The 18916-nt window shown below is 38.5% G+C and overlaps 1 protein-coding gene across 25 annotated transcripts in view; it reads right to left on the bottom strand.

The window, feature by feature from the left end:
- Positions 1–18916, bottom strand: part of LOC118908344 (uncharacterized) — a 290358-nt gene that overhangs the window by 264752 nt on the left and 6690 nt on the right. Inside the window, exons 3-4 of one of the 25 annotated variants that reach the window (XR_005023157.2) lie at positions 2806–4327; positions 5–2758 (exon numbers count right to left, since the gene is read on the bottom strand). The exons of the other annotated variants lie outside the window; for them this stretch is intronic. The gene's annotated coding sequence lies outside the window, so the exon portion shown is untranslated. Of the gene's footprint in view, positions 1–4; positions 2759–2805; positions 4328–18916 lie in introns of those variants that run through there. 25 annotated transcript variants of the gene reach the window in all.

Raw genomic sequence — 18916 nt, forward strand, 5'->3', positions numbered from 1 at the left:
AAATGACACAAATAACTGTCATCAGAGGATTGTTGTGAGGATGGAGTGACGAGAGATATTGCTTCCTAGCGTACAGTTCTGGCTGTTGTCACAATATCCACAATATCAATGATTTAAATAAGAAAGATTTTTATTGCTCTTTGATGTCACAGGGTACACATAGCCCAAGGCTGGTGTGACTCCACAGTGTCATGGACCCAGGTTCCTTCTATCTTGTGGCTCTGTCATCTCCACTTCGTTGTTTTCATCTTTAATTGTCCAAAATAGCTTACCACCCGGACTTCATTCCAGCCAACAGAAAGATGTGAGGCAAAGTTGAGGGCATGCCCCTTATTTAAAGATGCAACAGAAATGTTCCACTTGATTGTTCACATCCCAGTGGACAGAACTTAGCTATACATCTAATGTGGAAGAAGTTAGGAAACACACTGCACGTTCTCAGTAGCAAAGGCTCAAATACTGTTATGGTTTTTGAAAATACGGTTATTATTAGAGAAGAAAAGGAAAACTGATATTAGGGCACAATATGGGTTTATTTAAGTCGCCCGGCACATTTCCTGGTGTACCTGATACTACCTTTTCCCACCCCCTTTTTGTTAATAGGTATATTAAAGATTCTGAGTAGTATTTGCTCATTGTCGGTGATTTTGTTAATTGGCAAGAACCTTTTGGAAAGCAGCATAAATATACATAGGAGTTGTGATAATCCAACTCTTAGGGTTTCACTCAAATGAAATAATATGAAAGTAGAAGCTATTCATTCCAGTGTTACTGGAAGAGCACAGTTTTAAATTGTTTTGCTCTTCCACAGTAGCAGAGCATAAACCGTCCTTTCTACTTCTGAGACAGCTTCGAAATCCTCAGGTGCTGGTCCTTCACACCATGATGGGCCAGTGCTGTCTGGATTAAAGATTCTGACAGGCTAGGTTCATGGGAAATGGGTCTCAATCAGGTGTTAGTCTGCAGGAGGTATTTGGGGGATCAATACTTGCGGGGAAGTGAGGTAAACAGGACTGAGCAGAGGGAGAGGTGATGTATGATGCCGCGACAGCGAAGCTTTAGCCAATCCTGCACAAACCGAATGATCCTTCAGAGCTGTCCTGCATCGTCTCTCATCGAATGTGGGCTTCCCTTGGGAAGGAGCTATGCCTTTGGGTGGACAGGCTATCTCTGGGGCAGGGCAAGTCCTGGGGAGGAACTCACCTCAGAGGTGCCAGTATCCAACAGTGCCAGCATCTGGGAGAAGGAACACCTTGTCCTGAAGGGGGGATCTGGGCTGCGCAGACCTGTGCTCCCTACAGGGGTCAGCACTGATCTATGCTGAACTAATAAGATGCTGCTGAATTAGAGTTTGAAATGGGAGGTAAGTAAAATGGAAATGGGGAACAAGTTCGCTGCAGTGTTTGAAGTGTAGTCTGTGAGCCCATGTGGTCCTCGGAGCTGCCTGGCTCCTAACCTTCTCAATCCCTGGCTGTTCGGTGGTTTCTGTTACCAAGAGGACCTTAAATAATTTGCCAGCAATCCAATGATTATTATGAATATGACAATATTATGCAGCTATCAAAATGATAATGTCATTTCTATTACAATGTCAAATACAAAAATATGTCCAAGATATAACTTTAGGTGAAAGTGAACAGAAAATAATATTTCTTTATGTAAACATTAGTAAGTAAAAGTAATGAATTCATCCAAGGGCATTATTGAAATAGTGAAAAGACAACCTATTAAATGGGAGAAAATATTTGCAAATCATATAATATCTGGTAAGGATCTAGTGTCTAGAATATAGTAAGAACTTTCAGCTCCTACAACTCAACAACAAAAAGACAACACAATTAAAAAATGGGAAAAGCACTTGAATAGACCTTTCCCAAAGAAAATACACAAATGGCTAACAAATACAGGAAGAGATGCTCAACATAAGTCACAAGGGAAATGAATATTGAAACCACAGTGAAGTACCACTTCATATCTACTCCATTTGCTATTAAAAAGAAAAAAAGGAAAAATAGCAGTTGGCAAGGATGTGGAGCAGTTGGAACCCTTGGATATTTTTGGTGGGGATTTAAAATGGTTTAGCCACTGTGGAAAAGAGTTTGGTGGTTCCTTAAAAAGTTAAATTTAGAATTACTGTATGATGCAATGATTCCACTCCTATGTATATACACAACAGAACTGAAATCAGAGACTCAAACAGATTTTCATGGATGTTCATAGTAGCTCTGTTCACAGTAACCAAGAGGTGGAAACACTCCAAATGTCCATTACAGAGAAATGGATAAACAAAATGTGGTATACCCATACAAGGAATATTATTTAGCCACAAAAAGGAATGAGGTACTGATACATGCTACAATATAGACGGACTGTGAAAACATTATGCAGCATGAAAGAAGCCAAGCCCAGAAGGCCGCATCTTGTGTAATGCCATTTCTGTGAATGGTGACTCCGAGACAGAACACAGATTGGTGGTTGTCAGGGACTGAGGGGAGAAGGGAATGAGGAACAACTTCTTAATGTGTATGGGGCTTTTTTGGGGGGGTGATGAAAATGTTTTGGAACTAGCTAGAGGTGGTGGTTCCATGACATTATGACCACACTAAATGCCACTGAATTGTTCACTTTAAAATGGTTAAAATTACATTATGTGAATCTCACCTCGATTGAGTAAAAAAGGTAATGGAGAATAAAAGGTAATATTTTCAGGGTAATTTGATTAGAATAGAGGTGATTTTCAAAAGCATTATATCACCCTCTGTGTGTGTGTGTGTGTGACACAGACACACACACACACACACACACATGTGGTGATGGATTTTAACTACCTATATTGTGGTGATAAGGGGTTATGCATATATAGGTAGACTCTTTTTGCTGTGGAGTAAATTACTTGCTTCCTAAAAGAATTAAAATATTTAGTATGGGACAAATATTTCTCATAAAGTATTAGTATGAACAGGCTGCATCTGGAGACAGCGCTCTGTGATAACACATCCTTCAGCAATGTAACTTTTGGAAGTAAAGTGATTGGCAACTGGCTCTTGTCCTTCAAAGCATCCTGAGTGTTGTCATTTCAGTAACCTCAATTTAACACAGTGCTTCACTGTATGCAGTTGCATTTTTTGGATGACACTTATGTTCTGTTGGCATGGTTTATTTGTAGCACCTTTAAAAAATTATTAATTCTTTTATCAGTTTTTGGGTATAAGACATAAGCATAATATAATTCCTTCCAGAAATTCATATAAGAATGGAAATAGAAAATGAAAACACCCATCATTCTACTGCAAGAATGAAAGCATTAAATTTTGTTTTTACACACTCATGTGCATACCCACATGTATATATAGTTATTAGGTTACATTTACGGCAACAGATAGTATTATGTTATCCATGCTGCATTTTTGACTTAAAAATGTTGTGAATAATTTTCTCTAGCATTATTCTTTTAATACAGCATTTTAAATTTATATAGCTATACCATAAATTATGAAACTGATCATTAGTTTTCATACATCTAATTTTTGTGAGTATTTCTGCAATTAGTCTATTGTTCTGTTATAACCATTCCTAGCTATCTTCTTCATTCATAGTAACCTTCTTTATTTTGGGGGGGTTAGGGGGGCGTAGCTTCCAATTTTTACTATAAAGAGAACAATGAGATGGGCACTCTTGAACTTAACCCTATTTGTGTTTTAATTCAGTTATCATACAGATAACTTCTTTTTTATATTGAGATATAATTGACATATAACATTATATTAGTTTCAGGCATACAGCATAATGATTCCATATTTGTGTATATTATGAAATGATCATAATACATTTAGTTAAAATCCATCACACCACATAGTTAAATTTTTTTCCTTGTGATAACTTTTAAGATCTACTCTCTTAGCAACTTTAAAATATACAATACAGTATTATTAACAGTAGTCACCATGTTCTACCTTACATCCCCATGACTTACTTATTTTGTAAGAAGTTTGTACCTTGTGACCCCCTTCACCCCCTCGACCCTCCTCTGGCAACCACCAATCTGTTCTCTATATATGTGAGTTCAGTTTTTTTGTTCATTTCTTGTTGATTTTAGATTCCACACATAAATGAGATTATTCAGTATTTGTCTTTCTGTAACTTATTTCACTTAGCATAATGCCCTCAAGGTTCATCCATATTCTCATAAATGGCAAAATTTCCTTCATTTATGGCTGAATAATATTCCATTGTGATATATATACCACATTTTCTTCATGCATTCACCCATCAGTGGGCACTTAGGCTGCTTCCATATCTTTGCTGTTATAATGCTACAATGAGTTTCCTAAAAGAATTAAAATGTTTAGTATGAGATAAATAATTCTCAAAGTATTAGTATCAACATGCTGCATCTGCAGACAGTGTCCTGTGATAACACATCCTTCAACAATGTGACTTTAGATGTAAAGTGACTGGCAACTGGCTCTTGTCCTTCAGAGCAGCCTGAGTGTTGTCTGAGTTAGTGTTTTCATTTATTTTTGGGTAAATACCCAGAAATGGAACTGTTGGTTTATATAGTAATTCTATTTTTTTTTTTTTTTAGTATCCACCATAATGTTTTCCATAGTGGCTTTGTCAATTTACATTCCCACCAGCAGTGTATGAGGGTTCCCTTTTTTCCACATCCTTACCAGCACTTGTTATTTCTTGTCTTTTTGATAATAGCCATTCTAACAAGTGTGAGAAGGTATCTCACTGTGGTTTTGATTTGAATTTCCCTGATAATTTGTGACGTTGAACACCTTTTCATGTGCCTGTTGGCTTCCTGTATGTCTTCTTTGGAAATATGCCTGTTCAGACCCTCTGTGCATTTTTTAATTGGATTGTTTGGGGTTTTTTGCTATTGAATTGTCTGAGTTCTTTAGCCATTTTGGATATTAACCCTTTATTAGTTATTTATGATTTGCAAATATTTTCTCCCATTCTGTAGGTTACCTTTCATTTTGTTGGTGGTTTCCTGTGCTGTGCAGAAGCCTTTAGTTTGACATAGTCCTGCTCACTCATTTTTGGTTTTGTTGCCTTTTGTTTTGGTGTCAAATCCCAAAAAAATAATTGCTAAGACCAATGTCAGGGAGCTTACTGCCTACATTTTCTTCTAGGATTTTCATGGTTTCAGGTCTTACATTCAAGTCTTTAATCCATTCTGAGTTGGTTTCTTTTTGTTTGGTGTAAGATAGGGGTCCAGTTTTATTCTTTTCCATGTGACTCTGCAGTTTTCCTAACAACATTCATTGAAGTGACTGTTCTTTCCCATTGTATATTCTGGGTTCCTTTGTCATAAACTAATTGACCATATATGCATGTGTGTTTATTTTCTGGACTTTATATTCTGTTCCATTGATCCATGTGTCTATCTTTACACTAACACCATGCTGTATTTTGATCACTATAGCTTTGTGATACAGTTGAAATCAGGAAGTGTGATGCCTCCAACTTTGTTCTTTCATTTCTTTTCACTTTTTTGTTGTTCTTCCACTTCTTTCTTCTTTTGGCTATTAGGGGTCTTTTGTGGTTCCATACAAATTTGAGGATTGTTCTATTTTTGTGGAAAATGCCATTTGATTTTTGATAGAGATTACATTGAATCTGTGTATTAGATGGCTCTGGGCAGTATGGCCAGTTTAACACTACTAATTCTTCCAATCCATGAGCATAGAATATCTTTCCATTTATTTGTGTCTTCTTCAATATTTTTCATCAGTGTTTTATAGCTACAGATATAGTCCTAAAAGCAAACTCCCAGAGCTAGAATATCTTGTCAAAAAAGGTAATATGGAAGATTTTATGTGTTGATAAGTTGCCTTCCTCTTAGAATACCCTAATTTCCCCATCCAACAAGAATGTCTGAGATCATGTCACTATTCTACATCCTTGGCAAAATAGGCACTATCTCTAGTAAGTGTTTTTAAAATTTTATTTTTGATTAGACAGTAAATAATATGGTTTATATATCAAAGGAAACTAAGTGTACACAAAGGAAAGACTCACTCCTACCCGTGTATACCATCTCTCTCTAGGAGCAACCAATACTAACAGTTTCTTGTGTATCCTTCCAGAAATAATTTATGTGTTTATAAATGGTAGCAATGTAAACACCCTGTACTGTGCACTTACTTACCTGTATATTTCGAACATAGCATCTTCATTCTTTTTTAATGGTTGTGTGCTTTTCGACTGTTGAAAGTTACATACTTAACACGTCCCCTTTTGATTGACATTTAGGCTGTCTTCAACCTTCTGCTGTTACAGTGTATTGAAGAATTACTTTGTAAATCTATCACTTTGTACATGCACAAATATATGTGTGTGTGAGTTAAATATCTGGGTTACTAGACTCAAGGATTTTTATGTTGTTATTGTCTTATCAAAAAAGAAAACGCAATGAGGGAGAGGAAAGAAAAAAAATTAGAGAATTTGGTGGGTCTGGTGGTTATTAAATGGTGGGAAATGTCACATATTTTTCCCAGATTGCACATCTCTGAAGTTCCTTTTTTTTTCCCCCCCAATAGTCTCCCTCATCTTTTTAAGGGGTTAGAAATTTCAAAAGAAATTGGCAGGGAGAAAAAATGGTTGCTAAAAACCTGATAGCAGAGCTGCTTCCAATCCTACAACAGCTGTTTTACCATCAGCTGAATTCCGATAAGAAAGAGCAAATACCTTAGAACAGGGAGAGCTAAGCCTTTAAGCCCTGAAGGTGATATTACACATTTTTTTCTTCAGAAATACAAAGTGAAAATACGTTTAGGGCTGGAAAATAGTTTTCCAGAGATGAGGTCCATCTACAACATAAAGGATTAAAACTTTCCCAAACCTCAATTAATGTGTCTTTATTAACAGTAAAACTTTTTAGTGGGAAAAAAGTTGCTTTAGTTTATTTTTAGTAAACTTAAAAAAAAATAGCTTGCAAACAGTGGAGTACACAAATCCTAATTGTATAGCTTAGTGGATTTTCACGAAGTGATCCCATCCCTGTAACCACCACCAAGATCAAGCAATAGAACAGAAGCCTCCATTGTATCCCTCCAAATCTGCCCCCCAAAGTAACCATTTTCTATTGCCGTCAGTCATTTCTACTTTTTAACATTATATAAATGGAAAACTGTAGAATGCACTTTTCTGTATCTGGTTTCTTTTATCCAGCATTATATAGAATTCATCCATGATTTTGTTTTTGCCCACCATTCACTACAGTCACTCCACAAATATTTACTGAGCATCTGCTATATACCAGGCACTAGGTACTGGGGACGCAACAGCAACAATATGGCCAAGCTTTCTGCTTTTCTAAAGTTTGTGTCAAGAGATTATCTTCTGACTCTGAAAATGAACATCTGAGGATTTAAAAGTCACTGCTTTCCAGGGAGAAAATGAGGTTTTTCAACACAGGTAGCTCCAAGGTGTCTATTTGTCTAGAAAGTCACAGATATGGTCAGGCTAAAATGTGCTTCATTGGAATTCTACATCCGTATCTACAGAATCTCCCAGCATCATTTTCCTGCTATATAAGAAATGGAGGCCTGAAATAAAATCTTGGTTGCCTTGTCAGAGTTGCATTCTAGCACAGTCCCTTGACTGAACAACTGTGACATGTCTGCTAGGCAGGACAGTGGGGAAGGAAGTTGTCTGTATCTTTGAGAAGCTATTTCCGACATGCTTGTTTTGCAGAAGAATTCATAGATGAGCAGTGGCCGTTCATGCAAATGGTTCTCTCCTTTGAAGTTATAGTTTCTGCCTTTACTCAGTTTAGGAAGTGAATTGGGAAACAGAGTTCATGTACTCAATGAAGATTTTCAGTTAATCCCCAAATCAGGAGGGGATACAGAGAGAGTTATTTGGAGATTGTCCCACCTGAGTCAAAAATTCGAGTGCATGCATATATTAACTTCAGATTTGATAGTAATTATTGACATTCGTAAATGACTGAAAAATCAAATCAGTACAACACTGAGGTTATTAAATATGTACTGTTATCAAAAGCCTTAAACATTTTAAGAGCATTACAGATAAATATAAAGTCCCTGTACCTACCCATCATCCTCAAATGTGTCTTCTCTCCATTTCTCCAGATACGAATTAAGAGGACATCCTTGTAGACCTCTTCTTAAATTTTTATGCACACACACACACGTATGTGTTTTTCACACAAATGGTATACACATCATGCTGCAACTTGCTTTTTGTTCTTCCACAGTGTTTTTTGAGATCTCTCCCACTGATGTCAACTTGGTTCATCCCTTTTAACTGCTATACAGTGTTCCACCGTATAAGTGTACTGCTTCCTATTTTTGTAGTCATTCTTTTTCTGAGGACGTGTACTCTCCAGTTTTATCACTATTACAAGCAATGCTGGTATGTGTTCTTGTGCATGTGAACAAGTATTTCTCTGGGACACACATCAACAAGTGGGTGGATTATGCCATTGCTTCTTTAAAAAAGCATCTTAGCCTTTACTGCTGAGGAAGCTCCTTGAAGGCTGCGTAGGGGTTACTTGTATCTGTGTCACCAGAGCCCTGCCAGCCAGCAACTGCTTTCCACAACCTGAGTGGAGATCCTGGCTTTCCTTTATCTCTTCACTTTCCCGTATCTCAATGGGGTCCTCCTTGCATATTGGGCATTTAAAAGGTAGCACCCTAAGGTCTTTGTTCCTGGTCTTCTTTTGTTTCTCCAGTCTCCTTTTGTTAATCAGAAGCTGTCTTCCCTAGCTGCACATTAGAGTCAACTAGGGGGCCTTTCAGCATTCACGAGGGCCCAGGCTCACTTCCGAGGGGCTCTGACTTAATCGGCTCACACTGGGTAGGTCCCAGGTAATGGTAGTTTTCTCTCATGGATGTCCACGTGATGCTCATGGGCGGCTAGAATGGAGATTCACTTGCCTTTGGTTAGTGGTTTTCCAAGTGAAGATCCCCAAAAAGTAGTACCACTATCCCCTGGAATTTGTTGGAAGTACATATTCTTGGGCCTGATCTCAGAACTGCTGAATCTGAAAGTGGAGGGTGGGGCCCTGTAATACGTTTTAGCGAGCCCTCCAGATGATTCTGAAGCAATGCTACATAAAATTTGTGAAACGCTGCCCTGGATAATCTCATGCATTTCCCTGACTGGAAACGTGTAGAAGACTTCCTTTCTCTCCTCTCCAACCTAGCCTGCTCTCCTGAACACGGCCTGGGTCACTGACATTCCCCTAGGGTGCCTCTCCAGCACCTCCAGTGCTCCCCACCCCGCTCCAAGCCACCAAACTATATTTCCCTTCAGCCGGTTCCATGCCAGTGAAGAGCACTAGTGACCTGAAGTTGCTGGAGGCAGAAACAGGGAGTTCATTTTAAAAGTCTTTTAAAATAGGTAATACATTCAGGTGGCTTAAAACCAAGAAGGTATAAAAAGGTAAACAATGGAAGTCTCCCTCCTACCCTTAGCCCGTGTTACAACTGAATTTTGTCCCCCAGCAAATTCGTATGTTGAAGCCCTAACTATCAATATGACTGTATTTGGAGATAAGGCTTTTAAGGAGGTAATTAAGGTTGAATGAGGTATGAGGCCCTAATCCAATAGGACTGGTGTCTGTAAAAGAAGAGGAAGAGCGCAGAGGCAGACAGGTGAGAACCCAGAAGGGCGGTGGTGGTCCGCCAGCCAAGGAGAGAGCCCTCACCAGAAAACAACCCTGCCAGCACCTTGGTCTTGGGCTTCCAGCCTCCAAAACTGTGAGAAAATACATTTCTATTTGGTATTTGGGTTTGGTATTGTGTGACCGCAGCCTGTGGTGGTTAATTTTATGTGTCAGCTTAGCTGGGCCACTGGGTAATTAGACATTTCATCAAACATTATTCTGGGTGTTTCTGTGAGGGTGTTTTTAGATGAGATCGATGTTTAAATGCGTAGACTGAGTGAAGCAGATTGTTCTCCGTAATGAGAATGGGCCTAATCCAGTCCGTCGAAGGCCTGAATAGGTCAAGAAGGCTGCTCTCCCCCAAGTAAGAGAGAATTCTTCCTGCCTCACTGCCTTCAAACTGCGACATCAGCTTCTTCCTGCCTTCAGACTTGAAACTGAAGTATAGGCTTTTCCTGGGGCTTGAGCAAGCCGGCCTCTCAGGTGGAACTAAGCCGTTGGTTCTTCTGGGTCTCCAGCGTGCCAGCTCACCCTGCAGATTTGGGGAGTCGGAAGCCTCCATGATCACAGGAGCCAGTTCCTTATAATAAATCTCTTTACACACACACACACACCCTCTGGGATCAGTTTCTTTGGAGAACCTTGAGTAATATGCACCTTAGCAGACTAATACATTCCCTACCTGTCCAGTTCCCAATCTTCTTCCCAGGGTAACCACTGTGCTTATTAGCTTCGTATGTATCTGTACAGTTTCTTTAGAACTTATAACCAAATAATAACATGGTATTTTCCTTCACGCACACACACACACACACAAAGCACCATTCCTTTTACAGATGCATTGAGTTTCAATGTGTGCATGTATCTTTATTTAATCAGTCTGCTCTAGCTTATATTTTCATCCCTTGTGATTTTGTGCCATTAGAAATGATACTGCAGTCAGTGAAGAACCTTGTGCATGTCATTTACCACATATGCAAAAATATTTGATGTACAAAATACAGATTGCTAGTCAAGGCTATGTGATTTTGCAGTTTTTATAGACTTGTCAAATTGCCTTAGATGTTGTATCACTTTACACATTTTTTGAACAACAATGTATCAGACAAAGTTCCCTAAAGGCTTAATAACTGACTTTATCAGGATTTTGCCTGATAGCTGGAAGACTGGTATTGGTATAGTTGTAATTTGAATTTTTCTTATTGTATGCAAAACTGAGTATGTTTTCATGAGTTTGCAACATTTGTGCCTCCTTTCTTGTGAGCAGTCAGTTGATACCTTCTGCAAATTTTTCTTTTGGATTGAAGGAAAGAGAGCACTTTGTGTTACGGGCTGAAAATATATTTTCTCAGTTTGTCATTCAATTTTGGTTGCAGACTTATTTTTGTTTTGTAATGAAGTTATGTATTTCAAGTTTTTTTCTTGTATGGCTTGTGGATCTTGAGTCATAATTAGAAGACCTTCCTTATGTCACAGATATAAAGTAATTACTCCCTCCTGTTTCCTTCTAGATATATTTTAGTTTAACTTCTATGTTCATTTCTTGATCCATTGAATATGGATCAAGTATGTATTTAAAGAATGAGGTATAGACACAACTTTATTATTACTGTTGCAACCAAGTCCCTTTAGTATTATTTTGTTGTTGTTATTATTATGTCATGCCACGTGGCCACCAAGTCATTCTAGCATCATGCAGTGTATAGTCTATGTTTTTCCAGTCAATTTCAGAAGTCATTTATATCAGAAATGTATTCATTCATAATCCAGTATCACTGTATTCATGTATTAAGGCCTTATAATATCTGGTATTAATACTAGATTCTCCACATCGCTCTTCATTTTCAAAGTTTTCTGAGCTGTTCTTTTTGGTTTATCTTCCCATATAAACTTTAGGCCAATTTGCCTTATGCAAATAAAACAAAGATAACAGAAACAAACTGCTACTATTTCTCTTGGGATTCCAATCATTTTATAAACTGTTGTAGGGAGAATGGCCACCTTTGTGATATTCAGTCATCTTAGGAATGCTATGCGTTTCCATTTACTTACATCTTCTCTGAAGTTTTCATTGGTGTTCAAAAATATCATTCATATAGGAATTACACTTTTCTTGTTATTTCTGTTCCCAGTTACTTTATTACTAATGTATGTAGGGTTTTTATTCTTTTACATTCTCTGGCTATTTGTATATATAAAAGACAGCAATTTCTGCATAATAATTTTGGGACTCATTCTTGATATGCCCCCTGTATCATCCCTGTTATAACATCCTTCCCCATGTCCTGTGAATTCTACTTTGCCCACATACAAACCCTGCCACCTCCACCAACGTCACCCTTATTCAAGCCACTGACTGTGATCCTCATATGAACAACACCGTTCTGCCTCTTGACTCCATCCTCCACAGAGCAGCCAGAAGGACCTTTTCAAAAACAAAGAGTGTCTTGTGATCCCCTTACCTAAACTATTCCCGTGACTTTCTATGGGTTGAAAATAAAAAGCTAAGTCCTCGCCTGAAAGACCCTATGACATCTGGCTCCCGGCTCCCTCCCAGCCCTGCTCTAAGTCAGCTCCGAGTATCCACAGACCTCTAGCCACAGGCTTCTCTGGGTTCTGAAATTCTCCCTTCCTTCCTATCCAGACCATGCCCTGCTGTTCTCTCTGCCAGGAATATTTTTCTGTCCATGCTTTAAGGGACTAGCTCCTTCTTATTCTCTAGGTTTCAGTTTACATATTACTTCTCAAGGAGAACTTAATCTTCTCTACAATACTTAGAGCAGTGTATAATTTTATACCAGTTCATATATGTGCTTATTGTATGTTTGTCATGTCCACTAGACTGAACTCCTCTGCTGTCTGCCAAGTGCATGGCACATAGTAGCTACTAGATGAGTCCTAATTGAATGAATGAACACACGTTTTCCCTGTTTATGTATAGTCAGGGTTTGGAAAACTACTTTCTTCCTGCTACTCAGATATTATTCTCCATTCATGTTTAAATTCACAGTTGCTGTATTTCAAGTGTTCATATTTCTAAGTCACAAGCTCCCCTCAAAAGCCTGATTTACCTATAATAAATCTCTTCTTAGTGTCTGTTCACATATATACAAAAAATATATACAGTTATTTTCAAGTAATGAAACTCATTGAATGTTAGAGAAAAACCAAAGTTATGCATAATTTATAAGAAAAGATTTTACTAAGGATGGTGATACCATCATATTTTCTTTATATATTGTCTCAGAAACTATTTTTCTCATTTGGAAAGTTATATATTCTTGTTATAAAAAAATAATCAAAGAACATGTAAATGAGTATCATAGAAATATAGAAAGTAAAACATCTCCATAATTCCTAGTCCCAGAGATCATAGTCATATGGTCAGTCTGATGTATATCCGTCTTTGTGGGCATTTTTTCTGTGTGTATCCTCTTCTAAGTGCATGTGGAAATTTTGCTGTTACTGTTTTATTATTTTTTGTCTTGCTATTATAGAACCTAAATAGAAAAACAACACTGTGACTTGCTTTTATTTTTTATTTCTTTATTTTTTTAGGTTTTTTTTTTTTTTTTAGTTTTTTGAAATATTTATTTATTGAACAAGTTTTTATTATAGTGGTCAATTTATTAAATAGTTCTTAAAAAATTTCTCAAAAATAAATTTCTAGTAATAGTTTGCTAACAGTAAAAAATGTGGGAAAAGAAACAAAATGAGATGGGACACCAGCACAGTTGAGCATAGAGTGGGACTGTCCTTGCCACGCAGGAGGCATGGTCACCTGGCTTGGGAAGGCGGAAGGGGATTTTTTGTGCTAACTCCTGAGGAAATCAATTCATTATCTCCTCTTGTTCACAAATTGCTCCTAGGGATCCAGTGGTGAATGCACGGATGGTTCATGTCCGCCCATGGGCTCACACTCTAGAGGCTGTTATATGACCCCACGGTTTCCACATTTCAGTGGCAATTCTAACATCATGTCCTCCACCACTATCCTAGTGGGGGGCGCTGGCTGGCACTGACTGTGGGAGAACATTCTGCTGGCTGGGAATGTGACAAGATAGGAACATACCCTGGAGGTGTGCTAGATACATGCTGCCATTTGAGCAAATCTAAAATATTGGGGTCCAGTAGGAGAAGAAGAGCTCATCAAGCCACAGCGGGGACATTACTACATTTCACCTGAGTTTCAGAATGCTGGATTTGGGATCCTCAGAACTGATGATTTTTTTAGTTTAACATATATGGCCAGGCTGATAGAGACAATAACAGAACTTTTGGCCTCTGCCTCAGGGAAGCTGGAATCTATTTCTCATTAGCTGTGACTTGCTTTTAGTGTCCTAAAACACACAACTCTTCCTTACTCTTTAATAATTGCCTAATATTTCATGGTTTTACCATCTCTTGACAGTTCTTTTCCCTGTTCACCTGATCCGTGAAGTAGGGAGGGAGATTCTTCAACTGTGTCAGATTTATATCCTCAGACCTCTGCCACTCCTGGACAGAAGGACTAAAGTCACTGCACATGGAGTCATTTCCCTACTGCAACCTCCATACGTTAGAGCAAATTAAGTTCAGCAAGGTCCAGATTTGTGTTCAGAATTAATGAACTGAATCATCCGCTATATAGTGTTGATCTAAAAATTTTTTCCTGGGTGAATTTGTGTTGCTTGCTGTAACCAGGATTCAGGCCTGAAAGAAAATTCGCCTGCCAACCTTTAATTTTTTTTGTAACTGCACCTCTTACACAGAGCCCAACAATAGCTGAAGTTTATTCCAGTTATGCTCGCCATGAATGCCACCAGTATGTACCGTCAGACCTGTTTTTGAGTAAAAAAACAAAACAAAGAAAAACTCCAAAGCCAATTTTATTTTTCCAACATCTAATAGGGGCTTGACAAGGCACTAATTGCTGGGCTTACATTTCAGGAAGCAACGTATTTTGTGTTACTGGTGCCAGTTAATACAAAGGTGCAGTACATGATGAATATGCCATTTACAAGTGGCATTGATTTGATATATGATCTCATTAACAGGCCAAGCTGGTGCATGTGATGCATCTTTATTTTCGCACATTAATTTGGAAAATGAAGATACTCCTCTTTGCCCCCAGTCCTTCTCCATTGTCCTTAGCAATCACAGCAGCTGAGATATTTTTAAAAGTTCTTTAAAAGCGTTTTTTGTAGTGGGCCCCACATAAGCTCATTATGGGGAATTCAAATCTTGCACCACTTTTACAATTCCAAGGCAGGCCTCTTGGTTTGTGCTGTTTCTATAGGAACGACTGTAGCACAGCCTGAACAACACAGAGACACTGGACTGAACTGAGGGCCATAGTAGTTTATAAAAATGGCTGTGGCAGTGAGACTACTGAAGGCCAATATTCCCAAGGGCAAGTGTTACATTTACGTAAGTCAGTGGTTTACGGTGTCAGAAAGACATTCTCCTCCTCAACCCCACTTGGCCTGATGTCTGGAATCTACCATCTGTGACAGATGCCCTAAACCAGACCTCCTGTTGACCTCTTCCTGCATTTGGCCTGATATCTGAATTTCCACTATTGTTGGGATTTTTACTCATTGAGGATGTATTGCTGAATGTAAACATTTATCCTGTATTAAGCTTAATAAATCATAAATGCCAACAACGATCAGTATAATCTCATGGCTTAAGAGCACAGCCTTGAAATCAGGAAGCCTGGCATTAAATCTCTACCCAGCTATTCACTTGCTGAGTAACCTTGGGCAGGTAGCTATCCTCTCTGAGCCTTCCTTTTCTCCTCTGGAAACTGGAGCTAATTCCTGCATCCCTGAGGACATCCCTGTACCTGTGAGTTGTCAGGATAATTAAATATTCGCTCATCCATTGTGTTTAGAAGTAGTAAGTAATCACTGAGGTTTACCATTATCATACTGTCTGTACAGGCAACACACCAAGCACTGTTTGGCAGAGGGGATGACTTCTCTGCATGTGTAAAAACTATTTACCATACAAAAACAGTGGTTTTTGTATTTTTTTTTTTTAATGTTCAGAGGGAAAATTATGTTTTGGCTATTTAAAAATTCTGCCAGAAAAAAAAGCCTGGTGCTTGAAAGAATGCTAAATTGGACTTAACACAAACCGCATTTCACCAGAGCGTGAAAAAGAGGGAGTAAAGCTATTTTAAAAAATGAAGAAAAAAGAAAATTAAAAGGACAAGGGAGCTAACAAGGATGAATGAGAAAAAAATGCATGTTCAAAGAAACATAAGCAAGCACATGGCTATTTTCTTTCCCAGTAGAAGGGCTCCTGGATGTGGAGGGGGTGGGGCGGGTTCCCGGGGAAAGAAGCACTAGGCAGCCAGGGCCCTTCTCTGGCAAACTGGAGCAGGAAGCGCTCTTTCTGATTGGTAGGCAGCTTAGAGTGAGACTGCTAATTGGACACTGAGAGATCACTTACTCTGTGTCAGCCACTAGGCCTGCACTTTATTAGTCATTTTCACAGCATTCCTATGAGGCAGGTAACCATGATTATTTCTCTGTTTTCAGGATATGGAAAGGATAAGGAAACCACCCGCTGTATTGGTCTCTTACTTGTGGTGCTCACAATTCTGAAGTTGCCATTGGGGAAAGCCTAGCTTTCTATTCCAGAAAAAAGGAATCAGGGTAAGATTATAATTAAAGCAAGACTTACTTCCCATGAGTTAACAGAGCCATGAGAAACAGATTACCTCAGTCATTTCTGGGGTTTTGTATGTGTGTATGACAATAACTTCCATAAAAACAAACAAACAAACACTGGCTCTGAAGACTAGAAACAAATTTTGTGGCAATAGTTAACTCATTCATTTAAGAAATATTTATGAAGTGCCTATTATATACCACCAAGGGGATACTTGGGGAGGTGTGATAGATTTGCTTTCTGCCCTCATGTGGTCTGAAGTCGAATAAAGGACACCAGGCAACAACAGCAGAAGGCGTGAAGCAAACTGGGTGGGAAATGTTCAGGGCCAGGTGGCATTCCGCATCCTGGCGCCTCTCAAAACGCTCTAAGAGTTGTCAGATTCCATGCTAACATATCCTTAAAACTGTCTATGTTGAATGTGTACTTCCAGAAAATGGTAAAATTGCATTTGCATACATTGTACCGCTTTCTAGTTTGGCTTCCATTTAGGAGCGGTTTGTATCTGAGCTTGACGTCCAGCACAACTGAATCACTTGTGTGTTGAACTGTCAGAATGAATCTGAAGGTCTCATTCCACAAGATATTAGAGGAGGTGGAATAAAGATTTGAGGCCCAGTGTCTCAAGCGAGTATTCGTGGGATTCATTTGTGGTTCCAAAGTCTGGGAAGTAGTGTAAGCATGGTCTTCTGGAACAGTAAGTAGGCCAGGAACATCTGGTGAGTGAGTAGCTTGGTAGAATTGCCATAAGCTAGTCATGAGCTGTGTAGAGCCATCTTAAAAACAGGAACTTTGACTTTCCAAGTGGGCTCAAGAGAAGTTACTTAGAACTTCAGATATAGCATTAAGAAAAAAAAATATGTTCCCACTGATCACATTCAACAGTCCAGGTATAAATGATCAAGAGCAATTAGGTAAACATCTTTATATTACTGGGCTACTCAGATTAATAGCGATCACAGCTATGGAGGTAAATTCACCCCAGTTCAAATCCCGACTCGGCACATTCTAGCTCCGTAAATGCTGGGCAAGTCACTTAACTTGGCTGAGTCTTATTTTTATCATCTGCATAATGGAGAAGGCCAGACAGCAGGACTGCTATGAAGATTAAATAATTAACAGAAAGTAGGAACTCAATGAGGAGAATCTTATGTCATTATCACTAACAGTACAACTTTCAGTACACTAATTGTATTATAACATAGTTTTCTCTACATTATGCTTTGCTTTAAGTCAGGATTTGGATGACTTTTAAAAAACACAGGTCATTCACCCATGTGGCAAGCAAAGATGACACATTTTCTGCCTACCTCCACTCTGCAGACATGAAATTGGATCAGAGAAGGCCCTGCCCATGGCTACAGAGTTGGGCCTCCCCCGTTTATTTCCCAGCTTTGGTGCTTCATTGCCAGAATCCTGTGCAACTTGGTACCATGAGCATATCTATTCTAGAACTACCCACTGCTGACCACTCAGGAAACTATTCACTTGAATTCTGGCTCCTGATCACTCCCTATCAGTCCGTTGTGGGTTTTCCCTTTCTGTGGAAATAGATGGATTTGCTTCAAATTTCCTTCCTGCTGTTTTCAGTGGAGTTGTACAGTCATTTGTGATGTCATCTCTCACATTTCCATTGACCAGATTATCTCTCCCTAGTGACTCATGTCAATCATCACTCCTTTGGGATCCAGTTTTCATGAAGAATTAGCCAAAGAACTCTTCCACTTAACCTATAATAACATTCAGTTCCAGTAAAGCCTGGAAGAAGAAAGGCCAAAATTTGTACCTCTGTTAACTCTGGATGACCTCAAAAAGCTCTGCTTTTTCAGAACAGATTGTGTGATGGGCCAGTTTATTGTAGAATCCACTTACCCCCGAACTCAGGTAATTCTATATTCCTGTCTATAGAACAAATCTCCAAACTGTGTGTGTGTGTGTGTGTGTGTTCTTGTGTATAAAAATGTCATTTTAGCACAGCTGAACCAAAGCAGAAGGGTTATGTATATTCACTCAATAAATATTCCTGGAGCAAGACTGTGTGCCAGACCTGTTCTAGGTGCTCATGAAATAGTTGTGAAATATCAAAGAAATAGCTAGGATGATTATCATTCAATACTCAGCGTCGGAAAAAAGAGTTAGCCAAAGAAAACTTATGCATAGAAAAGACAATTGTGGCAATTCTCTAGGTACATTTAGCTACCCTCTCCCAAATTAAGCCTCCTAAAACCTAGCAACACTTCTGATCAATCATTTATTCATTATACACAACAATAGTTATGAACTTGGACTAAACTGAAACAATTTGAATCATGTCTCACTTAACTAATCAGGGTGCCCTTGTCAAATTATTTCGCTGCTTAGACCTCAATATCTTCTATCTGTAAAATGGAATTACTAAGCCTGTCTCATAGAGCTGTTCCAAGAATTAAATGCTGTATATGAGCACATGGTCTGGCACATTATTGGTTATTATTTTATTACTTTTATTATTATTCATACAAAAGATTTTGACCTAAATTACTTTAAAGGGTTTGTCTTAGATTTCTTATAATTTCAAACATCTTTCTAAAATATTTTGAAACTTGTTTACAGATGTAAATTCAGAGGCAA

Source organism: Manis pentadactyla, chromosome 1 (assembly GCF_030020395.1).
Source record: "Manis pentadactyla isolate mManPen7 chromosome 1, mManPen7.hap1, whole genome shotgun sequence".
NCBI lineage: Eukaryota > Metazoa > Chordata > Mammalia > Pholidota > Manidae > Manis > Manis pentadactyla.